Consider the following 11,346-nt stretch of genomic DNA (forward strand, 5'->3'; position numbering starts at 1 on the left):
CTCAAAAGCTTGAACCTGTTGAAAAACCTCAGAGCTCAATACATAATAAATACCTGAACATGCACAAAGCTCACAATCCCTCTCAACACTCAGCATGTTTGAGGAGATGAGCCTGAGCAAGGTGCTACACAGATTTGCTCAGCTTGATCACATAATGAGTGGTTATTTGGCATGTAAGGTGAATTTTAGATCAGTGATTCTGAGCAGCACCTTTTTGCAGGCAGATCCCCAACAAATGTGCTGCACTACCAATGCCAACACTACCAATGCCAACATCAAGTTCACTTGTAACCCCGCCTCAGTCCCTTAAAAGCTTCAGCCTTCAGCCACAAATACCCCAAGGCGTTCAGGGAATTTCCAATAAGTTGTGGAATCCTGAGCTGGACCAAGACACCACTGGAACGAGGTGGGGATTCTAGCGGTGAGCTCTGGGCCAAACCCACAAGACCTGCTGGGCTCTGACTCGGTTCAACCCAAAACACCTCATCAGTAGAGAGTCTTAGTGTTAGCCTCCACAATATGCACACATATCTCTTGAGCACATTGAGCTGGAATAAGCAGTTATTGTTGGAAGCACCATCAATGAAAAGGTGCCTCGGTTCCAAAACACACGTTTTCTGGAGACTTGTGGGAGGAGTGCTGATGACGTCGCCCACTGTATGCACTTTTGGTAGCCTGATTGCGTCCAGACTGAGGAGAAATCCGCACACAATGCATCCCTGACCACCACCTGAAGTGGTCAGACAGATCTGAACACAATCAGACCACAAAGCAACTTTTGTGCGTCTAGACCCGTCCAGCTTCGCACAGGGCATTCGGAAAGTATTCAGACCCCTTGACTTTTTCAAAATGTTACATTACAGCCTTATTCTAAAATTGATTGAATTGTTTTTATCCCTCGTCAATCTACACACAATACCCCATAATGATAGATATATATATATATTTTTTTTTTTGCAAATGTATAAAAATAACTCACATTTACATAAGTATTCAGACACTTTACTCAGTACTTTGTCGAGGAACCTTTGGCAGCAATTACAGCCTTCTTGGGTATTACGCTACAAGCTTGGCACACCTGTATTTGGGGAGTTTCTCCCATTCTTCTCTGCAGATCCTCTTAAGCTCTGTCAGGTTGGATGGGGAGTGTCGCTGCACAGCTATCTTCAGGTCTCCAGAGATTTTCAATCGTAAGAGACCTGACTGGTCTCCAAGCCCTTGCCGCTGAAAAACATCCCCACAGCATGATGCTGCCACCACCATGCTTCACCAAAGAGCTGGTGCCAGGTTTCCTCCAGAAGTGACACTTGGTATTCAGGCCAAAGAGTTCTATCTTGGTTTCATCAGACCAGAGAAACTTGTTTTTCATGGTCTGGGAGTCCTTTAGGTGCCTTTTGGCAAACTCCAAGCGGTCTGTCATGCCTTTTAATGAGGAGTGGCTTCCGTCTGACCACTCTACCATAAAGGCCTGATTGTTGGAGTGCTGCAGAGATGGTTGTCCTTCTGGAAGGTTCTCTCATCACCACAGAGGAAGCTCTGTCAGAGTGACCATCGGGCTCTTGGTCAACTCCCTGACCAAGGACCTTCTCCCCCAATTACTCAGTTTGGCCGGGCGGCGAGCTCTAGGAAGAGTCTTTTTATTTAATTTTTATTTTTATTTTAGGGGGTGGATCAGCAACATTGTTGCTTCCGTCCATGTAATTGTCTGCATCATTTCCAATCCCCCATATTTTCGGGGTAAATATATACATACACATACCCACATATATACAGTTGAAGTTAACATGCACCTCCGAAAAATACATTTAAACTCAGTTTTTCACAAATCCTGACATTTAATTCTTGTAAAAATTCCCTGTCTTAGGTCAGTTAGGATCACCACTTTATTTTAAGAATGAAATGTCAGAATAATAGTAGAGAGGATGATTTATTTCAGCTTTTATTTCTTTCATCACATTCCCAGTGGGTCAGAAGTTTACATACACTCAATTAGTATTTGGTAGCATTGCCTTTAAATTGTTTAACTTGGGTCAAATGTTTCGGGTAGCCTTCCACAAGCTTCCCACAATAAGTTGGGTGAATGTTGGCCCATTCCTCCTGACAGAGCTGGTGTAACTGAGTCAGGTTTGTCGGCCTCCTTGCTCACACACGCTTTTTCAGTTCTGCCCACAACTTTTCTATGGGATTAAGTTCAGGGCTTCGTGATGGCCACTCCAATACCTTGACTTTGTTGTCCTTAAGCCATTTTGCCACAACTTTGGAAGTATACTTGGGGTGGGTCATTGTCCATTTGGAAGACCCATTTGCGACCAAGCTTTAACTTCCTGACCGATATCTTGAGATGTTGCTTCAAAATATCCAGATAATTTTCTTCCTTCATGATGCCATCTATTTTGTGAAGTGCACCAGTCCCTCCTGCAGCAAAGCACCCCCACAACATGATGCTGCCACCCCCGTGCTTCACGGTTGCGAGGGTGTTCTTCGGCTTGCAAGCCTCCCCCTTTTTCCTCCAAACATAACGATGGTCATTTTGGCCAAACAGTTCTATTTTTGTTTCATCAGACTAGAGGACATTTCTCCAAAAAGTACGATCTTTGTCCCCATGTGTAGTTGCAAACCGTAGTCTGGCTTTTTTATGGCAGTTTTGTAGCAATGGCTTCTTCCTTGCTGAGCGGCCTTTCAGGTTATGTCGATAAATAAGACATGGTGTTTATACTTGCGTATTATTGTTTGTACAGATAAACGTGGTACCTTCAGGCGTTTGGAAATTGCTCCCAAGGATGAACCAGACTTGTGGAGGTTTACACATTTTTTTCTGAGGTCTTGGCTGATTTCTTTTGATTTCCCCATGATGTCAAGCAAAGAGGCACTGCGTTTGAAGGTAGGCCTTGAAATGGACAAAAAAATTGCTTTTCTTTCAGAAACAAGGACATTTCTAAGTGACCCCAAACTTTTGAACGGTAGTGTGTATATATATAAACATTCATACATATATACACATCAATTTTTTTTTTTTTGAATATACCTTCCTGTATTATTCCCCAAACCCTACCACCGCTCCCTCAATTGGAGTAAACTAATAAACAATAACACTTAGGCTTCTACTTCCGGCTTATACATACTACACACATTTTAAAGACACAATCTATTTTACAGTAGTTATATTTTGTTTGTTTTTAGTGCTGGCCTTCCTTTATTTCTGATTTCCATCCAGTTTGATTTCTATTTGCCATATATTTGTAACGGTTCTATTTCATAAAAGTTCTGAATCTATGTACATTTTACAGACCCTGTATGTTTTACATTGGTTGTCTTGTTATTAGTCCCATCCTTCCCTTTCTTAACACCATCCATATTGGATTTCTATTTGCCATATATTTTTCAACTGTGCTGTGATGCTTCACAAAAGTACTGAACCTTTCTAGTCTCATAGTTTCTACAGATTGTAAATTAAAGATAAACATTTTTGCTAAAATAATTATTATATTATTGATGGATTGACTATGACTTTTCAAATCACCCAGTATTGCTATTTGCAGCGTTAGTTCTAGGTAAATGTTGCAATTCTTCAGCCATTCCTGGACCTGTGACCAAAAACAAGCTACCAACTTTGGTCTTTAATGCAGGGTCGACAGAAAATTTCCTTACATTTTCCCCCTTTCACTTGCCTCTTCCATTTTTGTGGTAGTACTGCAATTTAGTTGGTTGTAATTTTGGTTAGAGCAGACATTTCCATATGTCTGTGTTAGCTGCATGTGTGACAACTCCACCAGTCCTATTTATGATATAATTTACGAAGATTATATATTTATTTAATGTTATAAAAGAATTACGTTTTTTTTAATCAATTATTATATTTGAGTTTAACCACAATATTTGTTGTATTATTTGTTCTGTCTTTTCAGGTGGATTAAACTGAAATTGCAACCAACTTTCTATGGCTTGTTTAAAAAATAACGATATTTTGGAGATTTTGTCTGGCTTGCCATTCCATCTGGCTTGCCATTGACATATTTTTAATTTTGTCTGGCTTGCCATTCCAAATAAAATTGAATATTTTTTGCTCATATAATTTAAAAAGCAGGTCGCTATGTGTAGGCAAAACCATAAGCAAATAGGTCAACTGTGATATGACTAAAGAGTTAATCAGGGTGATTTTTCCACAAATTGACAGGTTTTTTCCTTTCCATGGTAGCAATATCTTATCTATTTTTGCTAACTTTCTATTAACATTTATTGGAGTGAGATCATTTCTTTCTTTCGGGATATGTATACCGAGTATGTCCACATACCCGTCAGACCATTTTATTGGTAAACTACATGGTAACGTAAAAGTATAATTTTTTTGTGATCCAATAGGTATTATAGTACATTTATCATAATTTGGTTTTAATCCAGAGAGGTTAGAAAAAGTATCTAGATCCTCCATAAGGCTGTGGAGGGATTCTAATTGTGGATTTAAAAGTAAACATGAATCATCAGCGTACAATGACACCTTTTGTTTTTAAGCCATGGATTTATAATCCCTTAATATGATTGTTGGATCTAATTTTAACAGCTAACATTTCGATGGCAATAATAAATAGATATGTTGATAGTGGACAACCTTGTTTTACTCCTCTTAACAGTTTAAAACTTTGAGATGTAGCCATTATTTGGTTACTATACATAACTTTAATCCATTTTATAAGAGATTCTCCAAAATTGAAATATGAGGCATTTATATATAAACTCCAGTCGTACTTTATTAAAAGCCTTTTCAAAGTCAGCTGTGAAAAACAGGCCTGGTTTCCCAGATATTTAAGAGTGTTATATTGTTTGCAGTACTTGTCTTATTATCTCCAATGTATCGTCCATGTAAAAAAAAACTGTCTGATTAGCATTAATAATATCTGACAAAACCTTTTTAATTCTATGCGCTAAGCATTTAGCTAGAATTTTTGCATGACAACACTGAAGTGTATGAGGCCTCCAATTTTTTTAAATGGACTGGATCTTTATATCACTTGGATCCTGTTTCAGTAATAATGAAATCAGACCTTCTTGTTGAGTGTCTGATAATCTACCATTTAATAGGAGTGGTTAAAACATGCTAATAATGTTCCTCTGAGTATATCCCAAAAAGTTTGGTATACCTCCACTGGTATGCCATCCAGCCCTGGAGTTTTCCCGGACTTAAAGGCTTTATTTGTATCAAGAAGTTCCTCCTCTGTAATTTGGCCTTCACGTGAGTCTTTCTGTACAGATGTTGATTTTACTTTATTAATAGGGGAAAAAATCCACACAATTAGCTTCGGTTAGTGGAGATGGAGGAGACTGAAACGAAAACATATGCTTAAAGTACTTCCTCTTTCAAAATATTGTTCGGTGAATCATGAGAGACTCCATCATTTGTAACAAGCTTCAGTAAAAAATGTTTGGTAGCATTTCTATATTGAAGATTGAAAAATAATTTGCTGCATTTTTCCCAATATTCCATCCAGTTCACTTTATTTTGATTATATATTACACTGGATCTTTCTTGAATAAGTTCCTACATTTCTTTTTGTTTTTCCTCTAACTTACCTCTACTTAGCCTCTATGGCACAGTTTCTATTGCTATCTATCTGTACTGTTAGTCCTTCAATTTCCTTGGTTAATATCGACTATTTTGACCTAAATTGCTTTTGCTTTATAGATGAGTACTGAATTGCACGGCCTCCTAAAGGCACATTTAAAGTGTCCCATACAATAAGGGAATCTGCTGTACCTATGTTATGTCGGAAAAAGTCAGTTATAAATTCTTCTGTTCTAGTTAAAAACAAGTTATCATCCAATAGGCTTTGATTAAATTTCCAATATCCTCGCCCACGTGGAAATTCTGTAAGAGTAATATATATGCCAATTATGTGATGGTCCGACCGCATTCTATCCCCTATCAACACTTTTTAAACTTTTGGTGCCAGAGATAGTGACAAAAGAAAGTAATCAAGACGACTAGCTTGATTAAGCCTCTGCCATGTACAGTATATCTCACTAGGTCAGAGTATTTAAGCCTCCATATATCCACTAATACCAATATATCCATGACATTCCTGATTTCCTTCAGTGCCTGAGGGTGATAGTTTGTAGTGTGATTTCCTTTACGGTCCATAGAGGTATTTAAAACCGTTATATAATCTCCCACCATAATAATATAGTCTTATGTTGCTTGTAGGGTTGATAGATTATTATATATATTTTCAAAGAAGTGTGGCTCATCATTATTTGGACCGTATAGGTTAATAAGCCATATTTGTTTATTGTCCAATAACATATTTCAAATAATCCACTTACCTTGATGATCTGTTTGGACAATTTGCACATTTGGATCAAAATTACCGTTAATTAATATCATCACCCCTTTTGAATTTCTTTGCTCATGGGAGAAATATATTTTGCCCCCCCCCCGTCCTTCTTCCACAAAACCTCAACAATTTTAGATGAATGAGTTTCCTGTAAACAGTAGATATTATATTCCTTCTCTTTTAGCCAGGTAAATACTGATCGTATTTTCTTATCTGCTAAGCCATTACAATTATAACTGGCTAAACTTATTTCACCACTTACCATAATGAGACACAAGTTTCAATTATATTTATCATAATATATGTTTGTGAACGTACCATAAAAAAATAACATGATGATTGAGTGTCTATATTGCTGTACCATGATATTTGCATTGCTACTAAGTAAACCTCCAATTGGTCCCCAATCTCCACCTGCTAAAACCCTTCCTCATCCTGAGTTGGGTTGTCACGCCAATGACCGGCAGACCACCCCCGAACCCACCGTATCCCATGGCGCCGGAGAGACCGGGACCCACCCTTCGAAAAGAACACACAGTGCCACCCACAGAACAGAAGCAGATCACCCGTCAAAAGCATTTCCATCGCCCTAACCTCGATTTGTATTATATATATAGCTATTAAAATATATATATATTTTTTAAATCCTGTTTGTCTTAATTTCCAGAATTAGCTATTCATATTTGTAGTAATGTAGGCAGTTTATGCAAAGGAGTTACCTCTTACCAGTATTGCCATTACAAAAATTACATTTTGGCAAGCAATTATTATTTTAGCAAACAATTATTGTCCCTAACATCTTTTACTCCCTCGCAACACACACACACACACACAGACACACACACACAAACACTCATATACTAATACACACTCAACCCTTTTCACCCACAAACAACCATACACTCAGATGCTCAACATTTGCACCATCCCAGAGCCCAACTCAAGAAAGGTCTTGATATACGAATGCATATACTGTTGCAGCTGTATGAGAAGGCCTGCATGGGGAGATTTGATTAACCATTGTCACATCCTAGCTGATGGAGATAAGATATACCCCCTTCCCCTGAAACACCCACACGTGGTCCCCTGTTGTGACCTTATTCCCAAGCATCTCCGTGCAGTCAGACATTTGATGAGACATTTGATGATTTTGTGCCACCAGGGCCACATTAATATGCCCCCTCTCTGAATATCCGAGTGTGACCCCCCCCCCATGGGTTACTGCAGCTAGTGTTGCCAGAACTACCACTGCCTGGGTGGGGGCACCCCAATGGAATCCCCACCGACTAGGTACAAGGTCATCAAGGTTCTCATTAGCAGCTTTGAGAGTTTCCTTGTGTATTATGTTCTCCCATCAGAGGACTTTGGCTCTGCAGGACCAACCCTGCCAGGCAGGCTCAGAATCTTTAGGGGGCGGTGCTTCTCTAGTAGGTCTCTGACCACATATAGGCAGCTTACAGCAGGCCATTAAAACAGATAGGGACTTCTCTTTAGTATCTGGGTTGTTCAGGTGGGTGTATAGGGTTGTGGACCGTTCCATCAAGATAGGACCATAAATAAACAAGATTTATAATTTATTTTAAAATGCAGTTCCACCATGATAGGAAAATAAATAAGTTAGATGTAAAATTCATTATAAAGTGTATATCCCTCATCTGCACAAATTTTAAAGCTCCCTCACAACCCCTGCTCACAGACATACGTTGGTTCTGGGATATGCAACCATTTCCTTCCTCACTCACTTAACGTCAAACTTTCCCAAACACCAAAAACACACCATCCATCACAATTCATCCACACATACCCACATACTGTGCCTTCTGTCTGCTGTGTTTTTATCTCTTTGCTTGGACTTCAGTGGCATTATGTTATAGTATGAAGAATACAATTGAGCATAGCAGAATAAAATATAAAGGATGTTTTCTCCAAACGATGTGGCTATTCTGTGTTGAGCTGTTAACAAAGAAACAGGTCCTCCTATATGCTTCATTTTGTAACGGCTGTCAATGTCGTTCTCCTCCTCAGACGAGGAGGAGCATGGATCGGACCAAGATGCGGAGTAGGAGGTATTCATGATTTTAATGACAAACCAACAAACACTAACAAATTAACAAAACAACAAACGTGACTAACCTGCAACAGTCCTGTGTGGCCCAAACGCTGACACAGGAACAAACACCAGTGAAACCCTGGCTGCCTTAGTATGACTCTCAATCAGAGACAAACGATACACACCTGTCTCTAATTGAGAATCATACCAGGCCGAACACAAAACCCAACATAGAAATAGAAAACATAGACTGCCCACCCAACACTCACGCCCTGACCAATAAAGACATACAAAACAAGAGAAAACAGGTCAGGAACGTGACATAACCCCCCCCTTAAGGTGCGAACTCCGGGCGCACCAGCACAAAGTCTAGGGGAGGGTCTGGGTGGGCATCTGACCACGGTGGTGGCTCAGGCTCTGGGCGAGGTCCCCACCCCACCATAGTCACTCCCCGCTTCCGTATCACCCTCCCAATGACCACCCTCCAACTCAACCCACCTAAATGAAGGGGCAGCATCGGGATAAGGGCCAGCACCGGGATAAGGGGCAGCAGCTCCGGGATAAGGGGCAGCAGCTCCGGGATAAGGGGCAGCAGCTCCGGGATAAGGGGCAGCAGCTCCGGGATAAGGGGCAGCAGCTCATGACTGGGTGGCAGCTCATGACTGTAGGGCAGCTCATGACTGGAGGGCAGCTCACGACTGGAGGGCAGCTCACGACTGGAGGGCAGCTCACGACTGGAGGGCAGCTCACGACCGGAGGGCAGCTCACGACCGGAGGGCAGCTCACGACCGGAGGGCAGCTCACGACCGGAGGGCAGCTCACGACCGGAGGGCAGCTCACGACCGGAGGGCAGCTCACGACCGGAGGGCAGCTCCTGACCGGAGGGCAGCTCCTGACTGGCTGGCGTCTCTGGCAGCTCCTGACTGGCTGGCGTCTCTGGCAGCTCCTGACTGGCTGGCGTCTCTGGCAGCTCCTGACTGGCTGGCGGCTCTGGCAGCTCCTGACTGACGGACGGCTCTAGCGGCTCCTGACTGACGGACGGCTCTAACGCCTCGGGACAGACGGGTGGCTCTAATGGCTCGTGGCAGACGGATGGCTCAGACGGCGCTGGGCAGACGGATGGCTCAGACGGCGCTGGGCAGACGGATGGCTCAGACGGCGCTGGGCAGACGGATGGCTCAGACGGCGCTGGGCAGACGGATGGCTCAGACGGCGCTGGGCAGACGGATGGCTCAGACGGCGCTGGGCAGACGGATGGCTCAGACGGCGCTGGGCAGACGGATGGCTCAGACGGCGCTGGGCAGACGGATGGCTCAGACGGCGCTGGGCAGACGGATGGCTCAGACGGCGCTGGGCAGACGGATGGCTCAGACGGCGCTGGGCAGACGGATGGCTCAGACGGCGTTGGGCAGACGGATGGCTCAGACGGCGTTGGGCAGACGGATGGCTCAGACGCCGCTGGGCAGACAGATGGCTCAGACGGCGTTGGGCAGCCGGGCAGTTCAGGCACCGCTGGGCAGACGGGCAGTTCAGGCACCGCTGGGCAGACGGCAGACTCTGGCCGGCTGAGACGCACAATAGGCCTGATGCGTGGTGCCGGAACTGGAGGTACCGGGCTGAGGGCACGCACCTCAGGGCGAGTGCGGGGAGGAGGAACAGGGCTCTGGAGATGCACTGGAAGCCTGGTGCGTGGTGTAGGCACTGGTGGTACTGGGCTGGGGCGGGAAGGTGGCGCCGGATATGCCGGACCGTGAAGGAGGACACGCGCTCTTGAGCACCGAGCCTCTCCAACCTTACCAGGTTGAATGGTCCCCGTAGCCCTGCCAGTGCGGCGAGGTGGAATAGCCCGCACTGGGCTATGCAGGCGAACCGGGGACACCACCTGTAAGGCTGGTGCCATGTACGCCGGCCCGAGGAGACGTACTGGAGGCCAGATACGTTGGGCCGGCTTCATGACATCCGGCTCGATGCCCAACCTAGCCCTCCCAGTGCAGCAAGGTGGAATAGCCCGCACTGGGCTAAGCACGCGTACTGGGGACACCGTGCGCTTTACCGCATAACACGGTGTCTGACCAGTACGACGCCCTCTCACTCCACGGTAAGCCCGGGGAGTTGGCTCAGGTATCCAACCCGGCTTCGCCACACTCCCCTTTAACCCCCCCCCCAATAAATTTTTGGGTGAGCCTCTCGGGTTTCCAGCCACTCTGCCTTGCAAGCGCCTCATAATGCCGCCTCTCCGCTTTCGCTGCCTCCAGCTCCGCTTTGGGGCGGCGACACTCCACTGGCTGTGCCCAGGGTCCTTTACCGTCTAGGATCTCCTCCCAAGTCCATTCCTCTTCTCTCCATTGCTTTGGTTCTTGCCGTCCTTCTCCAATCCGCTTGGTCCTGGTTTGGTGGGTGTTTCTGTAACGGCTGTCAATGTCGTTCTCCTCCTCAGACGAGGAGGATCGGACCAAGATGCGGAGTAGGAGGTATTCATGATTTTAATGACAAACCAACAAACACTAACAAATTAACAAATTAACAAAACAACAAAACAACAAAACAACAAAACAACAAAACAACAAACGTGACTAACCTGCAACAGTCCTGTGTGGCCCAAACGCTGACACAGGAACAAACACCCACAAAACACCAGTGAACCCTGGCTGCCTTAGTATGACTCTCAATCAGAGACAAACGATACACACCTGTCTCTAATTGAGAATCATACCAGGCCGAACACAAAACCCAACATAGAAATAGAAAACATAGACTGCCCACCCAACACTCACGCCCTGACCAATAAAGACATACAAAACAAGAGAAAACAGGTCAGGAACGTGACACATTTAGAGTTATTTATGTAACTTTAGTTGTGATACAAACGTTTGGCTATATGTTTTGATTTTTAATACATTCTAAGGCTGCATGATGCGACTCTAATGATGATTTGAAGTAACATGAAAGGCATGAGCTCTGCTTTTTTTC

The sequence above is a fragment of the Salvelinus alpinus genome, chromosome 32 (genome assembly GCF_045679555.1).
Source record: "Salvelinus alpinus chromosome 32, SLU_Salpinus.1, whole genome shotgun sequence".
Classification (NCBI taxonomy): domain Eukaryota; kingdom Metazoa; phylum Chordata; class Actinopteri; order Salmoniformes; family Salmonidae; genus Salvelinus; species Salvelinus alpinus.